General features: G+C 39.6%; 1 long non-coding RNA gene across 2 annotated transcripts; it reads left to right on the forward strand.

Moving 5' to 3' along the window:
* Positions 1 to 1,601: 1,601 nt before the first annotated feature.
* On the forward strand, positions 1,602 to 23,488 carry LOC136435802 (uncharacterized). 2 transcript variants are annotated; one of them, XR_010755926.1, is made up of 3 exons: positions 1,602 to 4,211; positions 22,369 to 22,835; positions 23,195 to 23,488. It is a non-coding gene; the product is annotated as an uncharacterized lncRNA (long non-coding RNA). The 2 variants fall into 2 exon arrangements; XR_010755927.1 differs by lacking the exon at positions 1,602 to 4,211 and adding an exon at positions 6,770 to 7,243.
* Positions 23,489 to 24,793: the final 1,305 nt, after the last annotated feature.

A 24,793-nucleotide genomic window follows, 5' to 3' on the forward strand; every position in this document is an offset into this window, starting at 1 on the left:
ATTAGAATGGAAGCGGTCCACAGCCGCCCACGAAACCTTGTCTGCTAGAATGATATCACGATTTCTAGTATCCAACTCACCAATCGCCTGGTCCAGTAGGTCGTTCTTTTCCTCCGGGGAGCGGATGAGCTTAGCCGTGGTCAGCTGCTCGCGCAGGTTGACGTTGAAGTTGTAGTTCCTCTTGTTACCTTCGCGGGCCCAGGTTCTGCTGGAGGTGGGCGTCTGCCCGTGCCTCGCGGCACGGACCTCGGTTTGCAAGGACTCCAGTCGCTGGTCAACAGCAGCCTGACGCCTCTCCACGCGGGACAGTACCGCCATCACCGGGTCAGCGTCTTCAGGTGGGGTCGAGCGTCGGGAGGGGCCTGGTTCGCATCTTGGAGGGGGTGGACCGAAAAAAACGCGGGGTATGGCTCGGAGCCGCCGGTGGTGTCTCCGGGCCTGGGTCGGAGTCGTCGGGAGCTGAGCTTGTCGAAGCGGTGGTAGCCAAACGGGATGCTGCAGAAGCGCTGGCAGCCGCCGGTGTCTGCGTGGCGAACGATCGCGAAGCCGACCTAGAGGCGGCCCTGGTGCGGTTACGAGAGCGTGTAACGCGCTGAGCCCTAGGCATGGCAACGTAGGGTAATCCTCGGGGCGGTAAAAGCACTGTCTAAGGAGCCAACAAAAAACCCAACCGTACGCTAGAAGTGATAGCGACGAATGAGGTTAGGGAGTGAGGACAAGTGGGGGGTAAGAGCGGTAGCCAATGAGGGGAGACGTAAGGATTAGGGGACATCCGTCCAATTTGCAAGCCGACAGGAAACGTGAATTCTCCTGCATTTTCCTATATTCTCCTGGTTTCTCTTATATTCTCCTGATTTCTCCTGCTTTCTCCTATATTCTCCTACTTTCTTCTATATTAACTTGCATTTTCCTTTATTCTCCTGGTTTCTCCTGCTTTTTCCTATATTCTCTTGCATTTTCCTATCCTCCTGGTTTCTCCTATACTTTCCTGCATCATGCTATATTCTCCTGGTTTCTCCTATCTTCTTCCGCATTCTCCTATGTTACCCTAATATCTCATATATTCTCCTGCTTTCTCCTATATTCTCGTGCATTTTCCTATATTCTCCTGCATTCTTATTCATTTTCCTAGTGTATCCAATATTCTCCTGCTTTGTCCTATATTTTCCTGGTTTCTTGTGTATTCTTCTGCATTCTACTCTATTATCCTGCTTTCTCCTATATTCTCCTGCATTCTCCTGTTTTTGCCTGCATTCTCCTACATTCTGCTGCCTTTCTCCTATAGTTTCCTGCGTGCTCCTGCATTCTCTTGCTTTTTACTATATTCTCCTGCATTTTCCTATTTTCTCTTGCTTTCTCCTGCTTTCTCCTGCTTTCTCCTGCTTTCTCCTGCTTTCTCCAATATTCTTTTGGATTCTCCTGTATTCCCCTGGTTTCACCTGTATCATGCTGCTTTTTTCTACATTCTCCTGCTTTCACCTGCATTCTCCTACACTCTCCTGCCTTCTCCTTTACTCTCCTGGTCTCTTCTTTATTCTCCTGCTTTCTCCCATATTCTCCTGCATTCTTTTATATTCTACTGGTTTTTCCAATATTCTTCTCCTATATTCTCTTGCTTTTTTCTACATTCTCCTGCTCTCTCCTGCATTCTCCTGATTTTTCCTGCATTCTAGTACATTCTCCTGCCTTCTCCCATATTCTCCTGGTTTCTCCTGCTTTCTCCTATATTCCCCTGCATTCTTTTATATTCTCCTGCAATTTTCCTATATTCTCCTGGTTTTGTCCAATATTCTCATGGTTTCTCCTATCTTCTCCTGGTTTCACCTATATCCTCCTGCTTTTTTTATCCTCCTTGTTTCTCCTATATTCTCCTTGTTTCTCCTATATTCTCCTTGTTTCTCCTATATTCTCCTGGTTTCTCCTATATTCTCCTGCGTTCTCTTATATTGTCCTGCTTTAGCTTAAGTTCTCTTGCCTTCTCCTTTATTCGCCTGGTTTCTCCTATATTCTCCTGCGTTCTCTTATATTGTCCTGCTTTAGCTTAAGTTCTCTTGCCTTCTCCTATATTCGCCTGGTTTCTCCTATATTCTCCTGCATTCTCCAATATTTTCCCGCTTTCTCCTATATACTCCTGCATTCTCCTATAGTTTTCTGCATTCTGCTATATTCTCCTGGATTCCCCTATATTCTCCTGCATTCTCCTATATTCTCCTGGTTCATCTTAGTTTGTCCTGCTTTCTCCTTTAGTTTGCTTTATTCTCCTAGGATCCTATATTCTCCTACATTCTCGGTGTATGTTGATATGGTGAAGAGAAGGTGGTCCCACAAAAGAAGAGGGGAAGAAAGACAAGGCATTCAGAGGACCCGAGGGTGGCAAAGGCTAGACACGAGCTGAATAACACGTACGGTCAATACAAGGAGAACCCAACCCAAGAGTATAGCCAGGCCCAAAAGAAGTTTAAAGCAGCCTATATTACTGTGGAAGAGGAAGAACTCAGCAGCAAGATCGGAGAAGTGGAGAAGTCCTATCTGAACTGCAAGCATGGACGGAGCTGGAAACCCATTAACGACATCACTGATAGAAAGACAACTCGGAAGGGACAGCTGGAAGGAAGTACACAGGAAGAAAGGATAGAGAACTGGTACAACCACTTCAAAAATCTCCTTGGAGATCCTCCCAGCATCACCGATGAAGGCGAAAAAATTCCTTCTGTGTTTGAGGAGATTGAAATCAAGGAGGGCCCATTCGAACAAGAGGAATATGAAGAGGCTAAGAAAACTTTGGTTGAAGGAAAGGCTAGTGGGGAAGATGGAATACCTCCAGAAGTTCGAGAGAGTACTGATGAAGGGGGAAAAGCCAGGAAGGTGGTCCCTGCTAAACATCGTGCCCATACCCGAATCCGGAGACCTTAGACTGGGAAGTAACTACAGGGGTATCAGCCTGAGCTCACTTGTAGCTAAAACGTTCAACAGGATGATTCTTAACCGAATAAGGCCAGCTGTGGACGAACTACTGAGATGTAACCAAAACGGGTTCCGAGAAGAAAGATCGACAGTTGCGCACATACTTGCTCTACGCAGACTGATAGAGGAGATAACGAGTCACAACCTACCTACCATTATCACCTACATAGATTTTCGGAAGGCTTTTGACACTATACACAGGAACAAGATGCTCAGGATCCTGAAAGCCTACGGTGTCCCAGAGTGGATAGTCAGCGGCATCGGCAGTCTGTACGAAGGTACAAGAGCAAAAGTGATAACTCCAGACCGGGACACCAGGCCTTTTGAGATTCAAGCTGGAGTGCTGCAAGGAGACACCCTAGCACCATACTTGTTTGTAGTAGTGTTGGACTACACACTCAGGGTGGCCATAGAAGGGTGGGAAGAGGAGTTAAGCTTTCAACTGGTGAGGAGAAAGAGTAGAAGAATTGGCCCAAGAACAGTAACGGACTTGGACTTTACGGATGGCATCGCACTTATTTCTGAGCAAGTCCAGCAAGCCCCGGAACTACTTGGAAATGTAGAAACCTCAGTTGCAAGGGTAGGCCTTTAGATGAATGCAGGGAAAACCAAGTTCATGGCCTACAACCAGCAGGTACCAGTATGTTTGAGGACCCATGAAGGAACCGCACTTGAGAAAGTGGAGGACGTTAGGTACCTAGGGTCCCATATAGAAAGCACCTCTAAGGACATCAACTCTCGTAAGGCAGCAGCGTAGAGAGCCTGTAACAAGCTGGAGAAGATCTGGAAGTCGGACTTACCGAGGAAACTCAAGATACGGCTCTTTCTTTCAACAGTGGAGTCGGTGCTCTTGTACGGCTGCGAAGCTTAAGCGGTCACCCCTAAATTAGAGAAACAGCTGGACAGCTAAGACGAGTGCACAACATAACATGGGAACAGCACTGGACAAACAAGGAACTCTACGCTGGTCTCCCAAAAGTGTCAGACAAGATACGGGTCAGACGTTTAAGGTTTGCCGGACACTGTCTTAGAAACAACAAGTGAATAGTCTCGGATCTAGTGTCATGTACCCCAGCACATGGGAGAAGACGACAAGGTAGACAACCCTTAACATACTTAGATGTCCTTAAAAGAGACACTGGAATACAAACTGATGGCATGGGGAAGGCTATGCAGGACAGAAGCTTCTGGGCGGCTACGGTGGTTCGGGTGACTGAGGAGGGAGATTGTCACCCATCATAAGTCAAGTAAGTCAAGTCAATTGCAAGTTCTCCTGCTTGCTCCTGCATTTTCCTGCATTCTTCTGCATTGTCCTGCATTCTCCTACATTATCCTGCCTTCTCCTATATTCTCCTGGTTTTTCCTTCATTCTCCTGCTTTCTCCTATATTCTCCTGTATTCTTTAATATTATCCTGCTTTCTCCTATATTCTCCTGTATTCTTCTATATTATCTTGTATTCTCCTGCATTCTCCTATATTCTTCCGCATTCTCACATATTCTCCTGGTTTCTCCTGTTCTGTTCTGCATTCTCCAATATTCTCCTGATTTCTCCTATATACTCCTGCATTCTCACATATTCTCTTGGATTCTCCTATATTCTCCTGCATTCTCCTATATTCTCTTGGTTTATCCTTGTTTATCCTAGTTTCTCCTTCCTTCTCCTTTATTATGCTTTATTCTCCTATATTCTCCTGGTTTCACCCTATATTCTCAAACTAGTTTTATCTTTACGTGTATCTTGATATGGTGCTTTGTATGTCACATTAGATACACGAAAGCTTGAGATGAAGCTGACCAATTTCTGTTTAAACAACCACAAGTCTTATCTTCGTAGTATGTATTGCCAAATGTGCATAGATACACCGAAAAATGCACAACGCTCTTTAAAACTCTCATTGAATCTGAGCTCATTAGAAAATATCAAATAATGTACACTGAGCCTGAATAGCCCCAGATGGGTATTCTTTTGACACAGTTTGTCAGATTCGGTTATTCCCCATTTACTTACTTTCGATCTAACAGTTGGATTTTATTTTTAGATTTTCAATGCTACAACTCTAGTGACAAAAAAAGCTGGTGGTTGCCTTTGGAAGTTCAGTCTCTTGAGACTTTAGTCTAGTTCTCCTCAGATATCCCCTTTATATATCCGCATATACCAAGGAATCTTGTATCTAATGATGCACTGAGCGTTCTGTGTCTTTGTCTGAGAGAAAACCAGACGATTTACTACAGCGTGTAATACTAAATATTTTATACCACAAATGGTCGTCTCAGGAACATATTTTGTTGATTTCGTTTGATTTATTTCGTTTTCTTCCATTATCAAAATGCGTACTTATCTCTTGTTTCGGATTCTTTTTAATGAGACGAAATTCAATTATAGGATCATAAACAGCATAACAGAATTTTAAAAAGGGCATACAATGTTGAACATGTCTTTCTATAATCCTCTGAATGCACTTAAACCCATGCACGTTTCGGGTTTGCAAATGAAGCGTGTTCATTTTATTCTTCTGTTACTTTAATAAAATCTATACTCTCAATACTTTATGTAGGTCCCACTTTCTATGTTTGGCTTGCGCAACTACCGCAAGGCTAGTACGACATTGTTGATAACATTTCCATGAATCTTGCGTACGTAGCTACTGCGTTAAATACTAGACTTCATGTCTGTAGTAGTGAATGAAACACTAGCACAGTACCATTGTATGTGATGCAAGTAGCATTGCTACGCTAAAATCTGATTACAGTGAGCTCAATTCAGGGGAAAACAAAATACAGATTTGAATCAGGTACTTTTTTTGGTTTTACAGTATCGTTCAACTCGAACTTGACCGATGTCTGCCATAAGATTTCGACTTGGTAAATTTCCTCTTCTCTTCATTTCTCCTTTTGTTTGTTGTCTTAACCCTATTCAAACGGGAGGGGCCTTTGAGGGCCGCACCAACCTTCGTGTCGTATAACTCCTGAACCGCCTGTGCTAGAGCCGTCTAACTTAATGGCTTCTGCTAAAATCTACTTGGCAACAATGTCATAATACTTAGGTAAGTTCATGATTTTTCGTGTTGCCATGGCAATGAGTTTCTGAAAGGCATATGTTCAGGTTTTCTTGCTAATCATTGTCATCTCTGTCGGTAATGCTCGAGATGACAAAGGGTAATTTCAATATATGTCATGATGTAGACCCAAATGTAGGTCAATTTTTTTTTGGCACGGGTCGTCAGCTTGTTTGCGAACATAATTATACAGTCAAGTGTTCTTGTGTCCACCTAAGGTAAAGACAAACTGGTACTTACAACTAAAGATATCTAAGAGGTATAGTTCGGATTCTGTGCAATAATTGACTAAAATTCTGTCACAGCAAATAGTTTGTCTATAATTGCCTGCTTAATATATTCATCAGATGTGAAGAAACGTTGTTTATCCGAGGTGGCCTTTACTCAATGACAGGGACAGCTCTTTTGTGCCATTGGAAACTGCGACCTGGGATGATTTATTAGCGTCTGGCTCCAAGCGTGTGATTAAAGCGACCTCGCCGTAGGCGGAACTATCTCTTTTCTGGCAAGAACAAAAGCCATATGTCCTTTGTCGGCGTCATGGCGCCAGGTGTGTAATTAAAGAGATCTTATCAGACAAAGGACGGCCTCTTCTGCCGTGAGAAACAGCCACCTGTGCTGATTTGTCGGCGTGATTAAAGAGATCTTGTCAGATGATGGACGTTCTTTTGTGCCACGGAGAACTGATTGGTAGATGTGCCCTCGACAACATGTTGCGCGTTTGTACTTAGCAAAACATAGGTACTTACTAATAGTATTTTGCGTATCTCTTTCTGTAGTTTACAGGTCATGCCATACGCGCTCTGTAGGTGATCGGTGCCATCGTGAAATGTTTATGTGCACACACCTTTCCTCAAGGATAAATTATCATAATCACAGTATTATTCAGACAGTTGGTGTGACCCCATTTTAAACCTTAAGACACTTTGTCTTAAAATTTCATTCCTGTTTGAAACCTACTGATGTCTTCTTATGGAAGAATACGTTTTATTTCCATTTCTTGAGTAGATTTTTAAACATAAAGCAATGTGACTATGTCAGCCATTTTGTGAGCAGATAACTTAGGTATTCTTAATGCTTGAATAACGTGGCATACTTTTAGGACGATCGGTTGCATAAACACTAAAGGTCACCAACTGTCACTTTACAGTAGTCTTTCTGCACATCGTCACGTAACAAACTGTTGCGCTTGTTTCACAGTTTGGAATACCTTTTTTTGAGGTGAGTTGTTCTCCTACAATTTGATTAGAGTAAACGCAAAATCACAAATATAGTCTGTACTGAGATACGTAGGTATCTTCAAAGTATCTAATAATGTGAGCGTATTAAGGCTGCGCTCAATGTAGCTAGATTTTTCCAGTGTTCTGCTTGTTCGATTTACAATGATAAACTAAACCTGGGGACACTTGTACTCTGTTTTGTTGATTTTTAGATAATGAGTTACGTTTCAACAATCAATAACGGTACCGCTTCGTTCATTTACGATGTTGAGCTTATTCTGAACGATATATACAGACGAACAAATATAAGTAACAACAGGAGGCGGGGAAGTACTAAGTTAAACCAAATTACATTTGATCAGATTGGATGGAAACACCGGATTGTCAACGGTAGGGTACCATTGATTTTTCATTGTCACAGTTCTAAGAAGAGCATTCGAGCATGACTGTAACATTTCTTTATTGTAAAAATCAGCGGGTTAAAACTAGTTTCGTACAAATTTGCAAGCAATGGTAAACAGGTTTGATAAGAGGTCGTTTGAAGTAAATGTATCTAAATGAACGTAGTTTTCTTGCTTGGTCGATTTACGATGACGGGCTAATCTGGAAATACTTGTACTATGACTGCTTTTTTTATTTATTCAAGATGATGACGGTTAAACGGTTTATAACGGTAACCGATTCACTTATTTACAATTTTGAGCTACGTTTGAAAGATTTATACCAATAAACACAATTGAGTAACAACAGTAGGGGCAGGGGGTCAATGATGTCCTAACCTAATCATATTTGATAAGATCGGATGGAAACACCGGATTGTTAACGGTAAGCTACCATTCTTTTTTCATAGTCACAGACATTATGAAATGGCTATAACATCTTTAGATTGTAAAAATCAGTGGGGTTAAACCTATCTGATACAAATTTGCAATGAAAGATAAACAGGTGAAATAAGAGGTGATAAGTTGCTAACTTAAAAAGCCTATAAAGTCAAAAGTATCACCGTCATTTCTTTGAAGTAGATTTTGTAAACAGCGCTACACATTTCGACATATACTGTGGTGATCTAGTCTCCCTTTATAGTAATTATAATGCTTACTTGCTTACTCATAATAAGAGTTATCACTATATATTTTCAATGTGTTGATCTGCACAACTAAGAATGACACAATACGATAAAAATTTTTAAAGCAGGTGCGTCTGCAGGGAAACTTGTATGTAGCTTTTTCTGGGAACACCTCCTATTTACTTGTTCAAATTGGTTATAGTCTTGATTACCGATAGAAAGATGATAAGAACGTTCTTCAAATACTACATAGGAAGTAATAACGATGTAATAATGATGATCAAATAATGAAATAAATAAAGATAGATATTGAACAAATGACGTGATTACTTGAAACGAGTGTGGCTTACGAGATTGATTCTAATGACACTTTTAGACATAAGAAAACACAAGGGGTGTAGTGTGTTTGTCTAAATTGTGATTCATTTTTTATTAACGGATGACTGCAAAGGTTGTGCGAAAAAGAGAAATATTGAGTTACTGCCTTGTCGGGTATGATAGTTAGGTAAAAGTTAATCATGATATACAAAATAAAGTCGGGTGGTCTTTTAAAGTTAATATGTTACTACCCCGCTCCCTTAAAATTGTCTTTAGATGTTTATTGATGGTTTATTTGCTTAAAAATGTGTTCTTATTTTACACCATTTCTGATTCGCAAATTAAGCATTGAAGAAACTTCTGCCAGATCATTGATGTAAGTCTATAATGGTAGGGGGCCCAAACGTTGTCCCCGGTGTGATAAACCTTTAACATATCTAGAGCAGATTTGGTTCAGAGTCACCTATTATTTTCTGTTATTCAGGTGATGTAAAGCCATTTAGATGTAATGAATGACGGTGACAGCGTTAAAATATTGATAGTATGGTATTATTTATCAAAAGGTCTAAATAAGTCTAATTTCTATCTGATATTGTTTTTGACAATGGCTGTAGATACTCTGTCTACTAGTTGCAATATGCAGTGTGTGTGGGAACACGAAAACTAAAAAAATGCCTAGCTGGATTGTACGTCACTAGAACTGCATTTGGAACTGCAGGAGCCGTCTTTGTTTGAAAATTTGAAAGGGAATAACTCAAGAAGGTATTGACAGATCATAGAGATATTTGTTGTGTAGATAGCTTGAGTGTTGATTGACATGATCGAATGCTAATTATGCTAGTTGGTAGCTACTTTTCATACCTAATGAGGTAAGTTTATAAATAAGTTGGATTCCATTATAGGACTTTCAAACACGTGACAATCGAAACAGAGAGGAGAGTAATATCGATAGATATAAATTATGCGAAATTGCGAATGAATACCTAATTTAGAAAATCACTGGAAAATATTTCCTTCCAAGTCACCACAAGGGTTTTACATGATATTTGTAATTAGTTTGAATAAATTTGAATAAAAGAATATCTAGGTCGCAATGATTCTATTTTTTTCAAAAAAAATTCAATATAAGAATTGGAATTCATTTGAATCTAATTAGATGATTAAGAAACATTTTGAAAGAGACTGCACAAAAATATTTTTATTTAGAATAATTTGCAAATATCTATGTGATTCTTCTAAATTTCAAAATAAAGAGAAATATAGACAAAGCTTGGATTGGGGTGATTGCCCCCATAAAATTAGGTGCTAATCCAGCCCTAGTGTCTGCCTCTGTGCATTTTTATATGTCACTGCTGGTAACTGTTAGGTCTTTTGTGCAAGTCATCTAGGCACGGTGCCCAAGCATGATGTGTGAATTGCTTTTTTACAGCCCATTGACCCATTTATACAATTTTACAAATAATTGTAAAAAAATGGTAGAAAATGGTAGAATGCTGTAACCATTATTTAGAAACTATTAGAAATATCATATTATATTAATATTTTCAAAGTTTAACACAACCAGGCAAATAATTATAAAGTTCAAATGACATTCATAATATTTACAAAGTCTGAAATCTCCTAGGAAAATAATTACAAAGAATTAAAAAAACAGTTGTAAATTATGACAATAACAACCGTTGCGATGACTCGGAATGGACTCTACTTTAAAGCCAATATGGTAAATGATGGGGATACGGCATGAGGAAGTAGATGTTGACATTATCAAGCATAGATGGCATTTACATCATTTATAAGGATATGCTACAATTGCCTTAAAAAAATCATGAAGATCCATCAAGGTTTCTCGAGTTATGCTCGTGACATACATACAGACCCACCTAACAGCTGGAGTAACGGAAAACATAATCTTCTCGGCGAAGATAATGACAAATCTCCGATAGAAACTGTACATTTTGTGAGAATATCACAATTCAGACTTTTGTGTCAGCCAGTTTGTTCCAATAAAGATTGAATTGAATTGACTTGCGTGGTATTGCACACGTTCGAGTTCCCTAGAGGCTGCAACACTTATATTGCTAAAGAGAATGGAGGCATATTTCAGCTTAGGCCAAACCAGCGTAATGTAAGCTAATTCCAGTTTAACCCGGGATAACTTGCCTCATAACCTTTAGAGATGTCCAAGAACTTGCATGGCCTTAGTAGATAGAATCTGTGCGTGCTCAGTCCAGCCCAAGGCCTGATGTAAGGTAACACCAAGATGAGAGTAGAACGGGACCTTTTGAATGAGGTGATCTGAGATGTAGATAGGGGTAAACTCTATTCTGCTCTGTGCGGACTTTTGTATTTGTCTGGATACAGTTCAAGGCCTCAGACATCGAATCAGTCAGAAACAAGTTGGTGGTCGGAATTAGTAATGATGACTATTTCCTTAGCCGTTGGTCTAGAACTTGACAAGGGAGTGTCATCAGCAAAGCAATTAATGCTAGACGTGCACGGTAAATCATTGATGTGATTTTTGTATATATCAGGAATAACAGAGGGCCCAGGATGCTTCCTTGTTGCACGCCCGCTTACGTGTACCCCCAAGACGACGTAACACCATTTATTCGATAAACCAACTGTAACTAATCATACAGTCTCCTACATTTATATAATCACCAGGAAGCGAGAGGGAGTCGAAAGTACTAGAGTCTACTACATGTTTATATATACACATGCATATGTACATGGTTGTGAACATGTGACTTGTGCTTAGTCTAGTGGGGCAAAAATGTACAATAAAGATCTAAATTCATTATGGGGCAACACTGATTATAACCACAAGCTACTGGCGTCCGGTGAGGTGGAGAGTTTATGGACTTTTTTGTACAGCTGAATTATCTGGAATCTCTTTTTTAAGAAAAGAAAATACAATTTGATGCAACTCCATGCGTCATATGAATTATAAATTAATCTCATTAGCAAAATTAATGGTCAACAGGGATGTCTAGGACATATGCCCATAGAATTTAATGCACTCTTTAGTACCAATTCCAATACTTTTCAATACTTTCTCTATTTTCTGACCAAAACATGTAAATTTTGGACACTTGACAACTTTGGACCAAATGATTGAAAGTTCGTTCCAAAAAAACACATGTTCACAAAACCTCATTCAGACCTTTGGCGTTCACTATGTACCTAAAATGATTTTTTTTGGTGGATTTTTGGCAATTTTCATACAAAAATGTATATTTTGGGCTCCTATGAAACCCAATGACCTGCGATTAGGTATAACGGTCCCCCGAACGTCCGAAATGGAACGAAATGGAACGAACTTAAACAACATACAGTCAAACCTGGCCACAGTAGTCAATTTTTAGTTGGTCCCTTCGACTTTCCTCATTGATATAAGCATTAGGAATTAGTCTATAGCGGTCATCTGTCCAAGTTCTCGAAAATGTAATTATCCGGGCCGAATTTACGTTTTCCGCCGGTAAATGTAAGATCTAAATCAAATTTCCGCATTGTTCCAAGATGGCGTCGCAGCATGCAAACAAAGGTCATCAGAGTTCAGCGGATAATATCACTGTTATCTAGGTTAAATACGGTGAATATATTCTGTAATACCAAATCGCTGAGAGTAATTATCAAAATCTTCAAAACGAATTGATGCAGATATGCAATGATGTAAAATCCAAATTATACTAGATTTATGAAAGAAATAAGCACAGATCCACTTTCCTAATGAGTACCACCATACTACAGATAATGGTAGAAGCCAAACCCTAACTGTAATCAAAGGAAACTCGCCACGATGTTTTGACTAAAAACATTCCATTTCGTTCCATTTCGTTCCATTTCGTTCCATAACGCAGTTTCTGGGGACCCAGGTATAGCGATGCCTATGAAGTATGCCCATATGACTTGAGTAACACTTTTTGAAACATTTGCCAGCATAATATATAATCTCCTTTCATAACACGGCTAGATTGTATCAGTTAGGAGTCTTTGTCATATTGTAGCCAGACGGGCACATACAGGATGAGGCCGGTATTGGGTTGGAGGGCAACAGACAGCTCTTAAGAAATTGTCAACACCCCGACTTGTGCCCCCAGCCTATAAATTATTGTAAAAGACTTCGACCATACCCGTTTGACAGGTTTCACGCATCATTAATATTCAGGAATGTTGGTAGGTAGATAGTGTTTGGGTGGATGAAACGTACGAAAGCCTGTAGCGACACATCTGGGACACATCTCGGAGGCATGTGGAAGTCAGTGCGTGGATACGTTTCGGAGGCAGCGTGCGGAGGCGTGAATCATACTTTTTGTGGTTTCTAAATAATGTCAGTCTTTTTTGAAAGGTTTCAGAAAGTTTTGTTTTTACGGCGGCAAGGCTTGAGCAGTTAGGTTAATGAACTTTCCAAAACACCAGTTGAACTTTGCAACCTTCGCCTGATCCCCAACGTGGTGAAAAAAGAGTGCCACCTGGGTCCCATCGTTCGAACTAGGAGTTCGAAACTGAATAACATCTAATTTGAGGATTTTTATAAAGTCATTTTCTTGTATTGAATGAATGAATGAAGACCTTTATTGTACATTCGTGCCCCGAGGGGCTAGATACAGGTCGTTTAACATAAACCTAACTGACATTAAGTGACATACACAGTAAAATAAATTCAGCATAAAGGTAAACGTAACGTTACATGGTAGACGAAAGTAATGAGCTAAGCTAATCCAGTAGAGTCACTTCTTCTCGCTTCTTTGTACATGTGTAGATGTATGAACAGATCATGTTTTTTGAACAATGGTTGTCTAGACGCAACAAAATATGAACTTAGATAACAATTTTAGATAGTAAGTTGGAACATGTAGGAACAAATGGTGAATCTCTGTTGCAACATTTTCGAAAGGAATACAAATAACATGTGCAATTTTAGAAATGTGTCAAACATACTGGAACACAGCAGAAACTATTTAGAACATCAACTAAATGTTGAAAATAGTTCTGAACAGTCACCTATCTCCATTAGATTGTTACGAAAGTTTTGCAAATGTTAGAATAACCCACACGGTAATGTGGAATTGACTCTACTGTAGTAGATCTATTTAAAATTTACAATTAGAAAATCACTAAGGACTATTGTTTTTTTTTACAGATAGTTAATTTCTCTAATATATCATGTATAATACATAAAGCTCATTTTTAGGTAGAAAATGGCATGTTAACCTCCATTTAAGTATAAAAAATTTGGACTATTATGTTTAGACCTTTTCGTTTTAATCTGGACCCTGGGGCCAGAACCATAAACTAATTCAGGAAGTGCTTCCCACTGTGGCCTTGCTGCAGTTTGAAAGGCTGATTGACCGCCATAACTACATAAACACATAAAAATCCCAGACTGTCTCTGGCTTGAAACAATGCCAGGAGAAGATTAGTATAATACTGGTGAACGATTCAAATATTTTTTTTTTCTACTGGTTTTATGAAACCATACAAAATGATGCAGAATGATTGTAAAAAATCAACCTTGTGTTCAAATATCAACGTTCAAATCAGCCTGTCAAATTCGTTTCAAAGTGTTCTTGAAAACAGCTCAGGCCTTGCCTAAAAGTATAAATAAACAGATGGGGCATATAAATAAACATATGGGACCGGTTGGTTTTAAACGTGTTCAGTTCATGCATTTTTGTCTTACACACGGTTGCGGCATAACGAAAAGTGGACAAAATAGAAAGCCTGACAAAACATCTAAAGCACGTCAAAAACCAGCCGTACCCACTCCTCTGCTTGGAGAGTACACTGCACCAAAACTGCACCACTGCTAGGTATGGAAAAGTCACATGTACCATGTTCTTCAAAATGTGGGTGATATGGAATAAATATTTATTCTATTCATATATATTGACTGTACCATTTCATCATCAATTTCAATATTTCTTTATGACCCGTTATATTATAAGATATATCAGCACACTAGACACATATACTGCAGTCAGTATATGTTTGTACACCAAATGATTTTTAACCCTATCTAGACTGGACTCATCCCCATTTTCCTTTATCCATTCTGTATTTATGTATGTTATTATGTCTTTTTTTGTATGTTTTGAGTAGAAGGCTTCAAATAAGCTTAATAAAGCTTCCTGCCTAATACTCTGAAAACATATGCGAATAAAATAAATGAAATAAATACTATCAAGTCCCGTCGCTTTCCGTACATTAACACTTGGTATATGACGAAAGCGTCTGTGATATGGCTATGAGCAAACGTGCTTGCGGATTTGTCTACATACTGCATGGGGGAAAGTTGGGGAACAGCACTTGAGATCGACTGGTACAAGTCATTGATGACTTTACGGAATAAATTATTGAAACATTCTTCTATACCTGTCTTGTCGGTAATATTATCACCGTTGTGTTGAATGCAAGAAATAGCATTTCGTGTTTTACTTGGTAGCAGATTTCGAATGGCCTTCCACAGTCCTGTTTGCCCTTCCTCGGCCCCTTGTTTAATAGAATTTGTGGCATAATCTTTTTTAGCCTTGCGGCACAGGTAGTTTACGTGATTTTTTATTGAGTTGTATTCAGCCATGTCTTTGGAACCTGAACGTTTGGCATTTCTAAACATGTAGTCCCTGAGAGAGATAAGCTCTCGTAGTTCTTTACATGACATTAATGACGCCATAATCACGTCATATAACGTCATAACAGTACCAAAATTTCAGGAATTATACTATTTTCCTCTGCAAATCTTACGCCATACTGTCCTCAAGTTATGAGGGGGGATCCCCGTTCAGGAAGTCTAATAAAAGCCCGGTCTAGATATAGGGATTAATGTAAAGTCGGCAAAATGTATATTTCGAACAAAAACAAAACAATTCGACGATTTGAATAATTTAACTATCAATATTTTGCAATGAAATTCCAGACAGAAATTGCCATGTTAACCCTATCCAGACTGGGCTTTTTTGGGATATCTGGGACTGGGGGGGGGGGGGGGGGGGGGCTCATTCTGCCCCCCCCCCTCATAACTTCTGAACGGTATCATGTATCCTTCCCAAATTTGTAGGAAGTGATGTTCATGTTAAGTTTTATAATTCCTAGAATTTTTGTGACGTTATGACGTAATATGACGTAATTATGACGTCATTGATGTGATTTTATTGGCTAAACAGGGAATTCCTGTAATATCTAAAGGTATTAAACAAAATAGTATGTATTGTTCGTTTTAAGGTATACCAAGACATATAACGTAAATCGTAACTACGTTGACGTCAAAATGACGTCATTAAGGGACGTCAGGTGTTGTTAGCGACCACTTGGGATCCGCCATCTTGGATCGGCCATTTTGAAATTTTCAAAAATACTTTTTTTTTCCACTTATGACCCCAAAAAACACTCAAGATAGACTAGAAACGTTTATCTTAATGTTTCTGGTAAAGAAAATGCCACGTAGTGAAGATTTTGAAGGCGAAAAAGCCTGTTGATACCTAAAATAGTGTGATGGTCCGCCCTCTTGAATTTTGACCGATTACGTCATCAAATTTGCGTAAATTATGAATAATAAATCATGAAAGTTACATCTAATCAGAGAATGATGCTTCACATGTAGGAAAACTAGTGTGGTTGAGCAAGAAAACCTAATAAATATCATTGTTTTAAAAAAATCAGTGATTTTTGCATAAAATGCCTTTCAGAAACCCGTTGCCATGGCAACAGGAAAAATGACAAACTTATACAATTATCATAATATTGTTGGCAACTAAATTTTAGGAAAAGTCACCAAGTTTGGTAGTCCTACCGTATGTCGTTCGGCAGTTATACGATGTCAAAGTTGGCGCGGGCACTTTTAGCCCCCTCCCCAGTCTGGATAGGGTTAAGGCAAAGTTTAATCATTGTGTGGTATATTTTGTGCCGGAAGTTATGATGCCATATTTTACAGAGACAGGGTCTTAAAAAATGATTTAGATAGTAGTATTACAAATACTAAAACTGACATATATTCAAGCTAATAATAGATTATAAGTAGATTGTTTGGTTTTGTAGATTGCCGAAATTTGCTGAAAATTACTGACTATAAAGGTTGCACAAATTGATGACTGTCTGTTTAAAGTACCAAAACATCAAAGTAAAATGTCTCTGCTAGGCTTCTCGGAATATAACTAGAATATGTGTTTTGTATTATTATTATAACGTGTATTATATTTAAATACAGACTACCCGGATACACATTTCTGTTCAAAAACAGTATTTCACAATAAACCTATCAAATGGTTTTCATAATGTGATGATTTGTGTGAAGTACATATTAACTTTAGCTTAGTTGTTCCTTTTTATATAAGATAAGTGAAGATTATTGCATGTCTTGCCCGATGGCTAATATAAAGTAGCATGACAAGCCATTGAAAACAACAACATATTTTTCTTCTCTAGTTTAAATGCTGACTCAAAATCAAAGTTGTTGACTTTGTCTTTGTGTTTTTGGGACAGTGTCTTTTTGTCATATATTGTTTGTGAGATTAAGAAGAGAAGTTCGGTTGCAATTTGGTGTAGATTAAAGTGCTCATTTCTCTGATCGTCATCGTAGAGTGGTCTTTTGCTCACATGTAGCCTTTTCTACTGCTCTTTCTTGAAGGTTGACAATAATTCTAATTTTTAGAAATTACAGAGCGTAAGTCAAAATCCTTAAGTCGAGAGGGGGGAGTTATTTTCCAATAGATAACAATTTTAGGAAGTGAAAATGAATACTTCATACATTATACGATTAAGTAACGACTAGTCCCGTGCGCATCAAAATGAAGTTAGTACTCTCCAGGGGACTCTCTATTTTCTAATTAGTTAGATTAAACAACCACAGCCTATGGCTGAATGCAATGCGCCTGACAAGGCCTGACAAAACCCAGCTTACAAAAACTTCAGGGTACCGTGATAATACAAATTTGTGTTGTACTGTGTTCTTATATATCTTATCAACAACTTGCCTTCTTATTGTGCTTATCCCCTGGTCATTTATGCCGAAAAAATTCACGATGAAGGAAGTGTGTATACGTTTTGGGGATACATAGGTTTAGTAAGTATCATATTGTTTCATAAAACACACGTTATGTAATTCACCACAAGTGGAATTCTGTAAAAAGTCGGCTGATTTTGTATTAATTGACAAATAATCTAGCGGAAAATAAGACCCCGTTCTGGAGTTTAGGACTCAGCCACCCGGGCCACGAGCAGGATGTGGCCGGTATCGGTGGGAGGCCGACAGACAACGCCGTAAAAATAGTGCCTAGACTTTTCACAACCCGGCTTGTGCCCCTCAGCCAATAAATGGCTTCGACTATAGCCGCTTTGACAGGGATCACGCATCATTAATATTCAGGAATGTTGTTACATTTTAGGTAGATCGTGTTGGGGTTGATGGAAAGAGCGTTCCAGGACTATGGTAAGCAATTCGGTTCGGTTATGGCAATGTTGTTCCTTCGTTGGACAGTTTTTTTCCACCCCAGACTCCACTTAATGACCGTTTAGTGGAGTCTGGACTGTACCGTTCATGCCACTAACCCATTTTTTGCTCATAATGCTCATTTGCTCTCCCCCATTCGGCCTTTATTTACATTTACAACAATAGTTGACACGGGCGTGAAGCGATAAGGAGAATGGGAGTTTTTTCTTTGGTAATACGAATAATTATGTAACTAAAGCAAAGTCGATCATTCTGCCCAGGTAAGTCCAATATTTATGATAAACAGAAATAATGTCCTATACTAAGGGGTTTACGCAACAGTTGAAATTTAATCCTTAATTTCTACTCTTTTCTGATCTAAAACTTAGATTTTCTGACTTTCAAGCTTCCTTGGGCTCAGTTCAAAGTAATAAAAGAATTGAATATTGAGTTTTAAATATCTTTAAGTTAAAACTCATTCAAAAATGGGGCTAGAATTATTGCTAAACAGGGTACGGAATTGCAATCAACATTTTTATTTTGTTTTGTACTAATACAAATGGGAAAAAGAATATTGGATTCGAAAAGTGTCACATCAGGACTAAAAGTTAAGCTAACGGCTTATAGGCCAAGTGCGATCCAAGCAGATGGTTTTCTTGATATTATTTTGCTTATATTGGCTTATTTTCTTTATATTGAAACGTGTTTAGAACAATTACTATTGACAGAATAGGAACATTTTGCTGATACTGTAGTAGATCTATTTTAAATTTACATTCTATTAGAAAATATCTCAGGACTATTAATTTTTTGACGGATAGTTAATTTTCTAATCTATTATGTATAATACATAAAGATCAATTTAAGGCAATACATGTAATGTAAATCACTACTTGGAAAGCATGAACATTGTGAACTATTTTACTTGTAATCGTTTTCATTTGAACTCATAAAACTGAAAAAAATATTCCGATATTTGAATATCTTACGTCTTAATTTAAATATCAACATTGCAATGAACTCCTGGGCATACCGGCGACTGAAAAAGAAACCATTCACATCGTATAAGTATGAATTTTGAAACTAACAGATATTCATGCTATTGGTAGCTAAGTAGATAGTTTAGTTTTATCAGTCGTCTAAATCTGCAAAATATGTTTATACCCTAGCATGCGCAGATGTTTTCATATGGATTAGACGGTGAAAGGGACATTACTGAGTATTAGATTTAGGTAAAAAAATTCAAAGTAAACTTTTGCTGCAAGGACGCTCAGAAAACGTCGAATATATATTCGTTTTTAAACGTTATTCACGTCTGAATACCAAGTACAGACTGCCGGGAGACACATTTCTGTTCACAAATAGCATTTCACAATAAACCTATCGAATGATTTTCAAAATGTGATGATTAGTGTGAAGTACAGATTACCTTTAGCAGAATTGAAGCTTATTGCAAGTCCCTTGGCTAAATCAAAGTACGATTAGAAGGATGAGCAAGCATTGGAGAACAACAAAATATGTTACTTCTCCAGTTTAAAAGCTGAATCTAAATTCATACTTGTTGGCCTTTGCTTTTGTTTTGTGGACAGTTTTTTTGTGATGTATGTGTAGTGCCATTTTAAGGGAAGAGTAGTTTCCTTTTATCTATAAACGTATCAGGTTGGATATTGGTGGTCTTTTGAACACAGGACACTTTTTGTACCACTCTTACTCTATTTCACTGACGTTGGCAATAATTCTAATTTTGAGAATTACAGAGCGTAACTCAAAATACTCTAGTTGCTAATATTATTCTGTAGTGTTACTTTTTGTATGTCTTTTAAAAACGTTAGCCTACGTATCTCCTAGCTCGAATTATTACAGCCGGCAAGACAGGCCTCACCCAGCCTGTTTAGCCGAGCCAAGCCTCGGCGATTTCGTGCCTTTTTTTCGTCGGCTGGCTATCAAAATTCAAAACATGTTAGAAATATTGAGTTCGAAAATCATCATATGTTAGGAAAGGGCTGTACGAAGTTGAAAGCCATATGTGCATAACGCTGTACAAAACCCCTGTCGGGTGCCCCATTCTATTGCCCAGAGAAAAATTACCTCGATTATTACCGCTTGGGAGGAGACCGAACATAGTTGAATTATGGATGTCCTCTGCAGATTATATTTTCTATGGCAGCGGCTGCCACCGTACCGTGAACAGAATTTACGGTGAACTAGGTATTTCTATGATGTTACAAACTTCTGACTTCTCCACTCTCGGATGTGGTTTAGTTGCTAATAATAGGATTGGGGGATATCCTTTGCCATAACTTACTTATTCTTCTGGTCTTTTGATTATTGAGGTTTTGAAAACGTAATACCTACCTACCTACCTACCTAGTCCCTTGACCTCCGGGTCGTTGGGGGGACAAGGTAGCAGTGAAGATGGAGATCTGTCTCCAGGCTCGTCTTTCAGACAGGCTAAGGGACGTCCACTCCGCGATGTTATCCTGCCAGGATTTCCTCTGTCGTCCCCTACGGCGACCTCCTTCCAGGGTGCCCTGCAGTATGGTCTTGGCCAGGTTGTCGTGGCGTGTCACGTGGCCGAACCACTGAAGCTTACGTCTCTTGACCGTTGCTAGCAGTGGTTCCTGTGGGCCAACGATGTTGCGTACAACTTGCCGCACATACTCATTGGTCTTGTGCTCATGGTATGTTATGTGTAGCAGTCTGCGCATACACTTAATTTCAAAGGCCTGGGTTTCCGCTCTGTTTCTGCCAGCAACGTCCAAGTCTCGCAGCCGTACAGCAGGACTGACACAACCAGGGCTTTGTAGAGCTTGTGCTTAGCAGCAAAGCTGATGTTACTGGCTTTCCAGATCTTGTCTAGCCGAGCCATTGCTGTTGTTGCCATGGCGATCCTCTTCAGTACTTCAGTCCGGCTAGTACCATCCTTTGTAATAGACCCACCCAGGTATGTGAATGAGCCCACCTCTTCCAGTTGTTGCCCGTTCATGTAGATGACCGCTTGAGTCTCGTCCTTACTGTTGACCATGACCTTGCTCTTCTCAGTACTGACTTCCATGCCAAACGACCCAGTGCTCTGTGTCAGCTTGTCTGTAAGGTCCTGAAGTTCGGTGTTGGTGCCAGCCAGGAGGTCAATATCATCTGCAAAACGGAGGTTGCAGATCCGTCTGCCAGCAATGGAGATGGAGGTGTGGTGATCTTGCAGTGTGTCCTGCATGATCTTCTCCAGATAAAGGTTGAACAGAACTGGGGATATCAGACATCCCTGGCGCACCCCAACTGTCGTCCTGAAGAATTCTCCCACTCTGTTGTTCAGGAATACTGCGCTGGAGGCTTTCTCGTACAAGGCTTCGATGGTCTGTATTAGGCCCTTCTCGACACCGAAACCTCTCAGAACCCACCATAAACCATCATGCCACACTCTGTCAAAAGCCTTCTTAAAGTCAATGAAATTGTGAAACAGGTCCCGTTGGTGTTGCAGGTGTTTCTCAATTATGAGCCGACTGTTGAAGATTTGCTCTGTTGTGCTTCGACCAGGCCTGAAGCCGGCTTGTTCTTCTGCTAGGAGTTCCTCTGCCTTTGTCTTAAGCCTCTTCAGGATCACTCTGAGTAGGATCTTGCTTGGATGACTTATCAGAATGATGGTTCTGTAGTTCTGGCATTGGCGCAGGTTTCCCTTTTTAGGCAGGGGGATGACCAAAGACTGCGTCCACTCCTTGGGCCACTTCTTCTCTTCCCAAATCTTCCGACACAGCTCGTGGTACCTGTCTATCACCACTTCCCCACCGTGCCTCAGCAGCTCTGCAGGAATGTTGTCGATTCCTGGAGATTTGCCTGGTTTCATGCTGCGCACTGCATCTGCAACTTCGTCCCTCAGGATTGGAAGATCATCAGGCACTCTCTCTGCCCAGTGCGGGTTATTCAGCTTTGCTGTGTCTGGTTGCAGTTCGTAGTTATAGAGCTATGTACAGTATTCCATCCATTGGTCAAGCACTCCTGTGTTTTCTGTCAGGAGATTCCCACTGCTGTCCTCAATCACTGCGGCCCTTGGCTGTTGTGTCTTTGTGAGAGTTTTAAGAGTCTCATAAGCCTTCCGACTGTTCCCTGAAGCCATTCCATGCTGGATTTCTTCACACTGGTCTTCTATCCACTTCTCTTTGGCTTCTCTCATCCTCCTCCTGACTGCCTTGTGTGCCTGACGGTACTGTGCTGCAGTTTCCTGACTTGTGTACTTCTGCTGCCTGAGCTCCCTCCTCCTGTCACACAGGTCAAGAATGTCGTCTGACACCCATGGCTTGTTCTTCTTCCTGTATCGTCCTAGTGTCTCTTCTGCTGTGGTCAACAATATCTCTTTGATGTTTCCTGCAAGGGTGTCCACGTCAGTGTCGAGGACGCTGAGACCGTTTTCAATTTCCAACCACTGTGCACTTACTCCGAGGTTTGTTGTTTTAGGTACAAATGATTTGTTTCGGACTTACTAGAAACATTTTCCGCATAAAAGTCCGTTTTGATCTTTTAAGTCTATTAAAGCTTAATGTCAATGTGTAATTGATATTATCAGTTTTTGTTTTTTATCATTTGCCAGCAAAATACTTGTACATGTTGTATTTAGATTTCTGTCATTTTCATTACCATTTTCCATTGAAAATCGTTTTGAATAACTTTTTAATCAAAAGGTGTCCACTTATACACTCGATAATGATAAATCTATTAAATAATGAATACAATTTGTGTTTTACTTTTCAGATGAAAATTGGCTGAATATCATGATCATGGCATATACAACAGGTAAGATCTGTTTTCTTCTGACACTAAATTAACATGTAGGTGTGGACATAGGTCAAACACGGGCATCTAAGATAATCCCTGATATGGTTATATGACCTCACAGATGTTGTTTTGGACACACAACAGGTACGCTTGCACGTGCTAAGAAATTGAAATAGGCTTATTTTCTGCTGACTCACGAGGCCGTGTATATAAATATGATGTCGGTTGCTAGTTGCTCGGCCAAGAGCAGCAGTGTGTGCGCATCTACATTGTTTTTTTTCAATCAAGAAATCACTGATAAATCTCAAAAATCTTTCATCAATGTTTCCACTCAATTTTGAAATGTCAACTCTCACTCTCCTGTGTCTGCCCTCCAGATTGGACCCCTCATGGAGAAGGAAGCAGAACATGGTCCATGAGAAATTGCATGGGACGGAGCACAGCAGATTACAATGGAAAACATTCCAATCCAATTCCAATTTACTTGCCAGCGATGAATAGTATCCAGTATCACAGTAGAGACTCGACATGGATAGTTTTTTTGGAAGTAGAGCTTCAATTTTCATGTGAGTTAAGCCAACGTCATTGATTGGAATTGCATGCATGTAATAACATTGTGGGACAAATATCACAGTTTGAAATTAAAGAAAGCAAAGCTATGTAGCTTCAAAGTCTCGAGTCTTGCATCTTTGTGTATGTCCAAGTGTAAGAAAAAAGATAAATGAATTTCGGGACAGTTTATTTATAAGTAAAAGTTACTTTGGCTGGTTAATTTATGAGATGGCTAACATGAAACAGTACATTTTCGCATGGGAGAGAAATATAAAGTTTTTGCATGTTCTGCTCAAGAAATGTATGTAGTCATGATGCAGTTGTTGAAAAGCAAACACTCTAATTTAAGGGGCGCAACGACACGTTCATTTCAGGACCTCAAGCTAGCCACCTAGCCAACAAGAAAATACAAGCAACACAACAAGTGTTACCGCTTACGTTTCCGCCAGAGATATTATACAGTATTATTCGTTAAGTCAAGGACAGAAAAATATTTTTCACTTCCCACTAGACCCACAAGAAGTCGTAGATTCTTTATGCTATCTCTTATTAGATCTTAGACTTCAGTGTTGAGCAACACATACATCGCCAGGCTTGTCACTATCTTAAAAGTGTTGACTCATGATCTCCGTTGAATTGGAAATCGAGCAGCTAATCTGTATAATATCATAGCGTGTAAATATAAACAAGGCATAGCCATCTACTACAGATTCAACGCACCCCGCAATCTTTATCTCCCATACACTTGGACCACGTCTTGTGAGTGTAACTCATCTATTGCTTTGTCGCATTTTGTTCTTTTTTATCTTCGCCGAGTACTTGTACTCGGAGAAGATTATGTTTTCGGTTGAAAAATCTGTTGGGTGGGTCTAAATGTATGTCAGGAGCATAACTCAAGAAAGCTTCAATGAATCTTTATGATTTTTGGTAGGTGTGTAGTGGTTGTGCAAAGGAAAGTCAAGTTTGAAAATGGTTCACCTTGCGTTTTTCAACAGTACTGCAGCAGACTTCACATTTTTTGGTGTTTGTATGTAGGCAAAAAAAGTGACGGAAACATTGATGGATCTTCATGATTTTTTGCAGGTGTGTAGATGTTGTGGAAACGGGGGTCAACTTCAAAAATGGTTCCCCTGGTATTCTCCGTTGGTACTGCAGCTGGCTTTGTGTGGATGTGTATTTGTATGTCGCCAGCATAACTCAAGAAGCTGTTGATGGATCCGTATGATATTTAGTTGATGGGTAGGGTTTACGGAAAGGAAGGTCAAGTTCGATAATGGGCCTTCTAGCGGGTACCTAAGGTACTGCAGCGGAGCTTCAAAATTAGGGGGCATATTTTCTGAAAGTGCTATGGTCATGATTTTTGTGTGGTAGATAGTTCATGCCACAGAAAGTAAGTTCTGTAAATTTTGGCTCCCTAGCGGCTT

This window comes from Branchiostoma lanceolatum, chromosome 5 (assembly GCF_035083965.1).
Source record: "Branchiostoma lanceolatum isolate klBraLanc5 chromosome 5, klBraLanc5.hap2, whole genome shotgun sequence".
In the NCBI taxonomy this organism is placed as follows: Eukaryota; Metazoa; Chordata; class Leptocardii; order Amphioxiformes; family Branchiostomatidae; genus Branchiostoma; species Branchiostoma lanceolatum.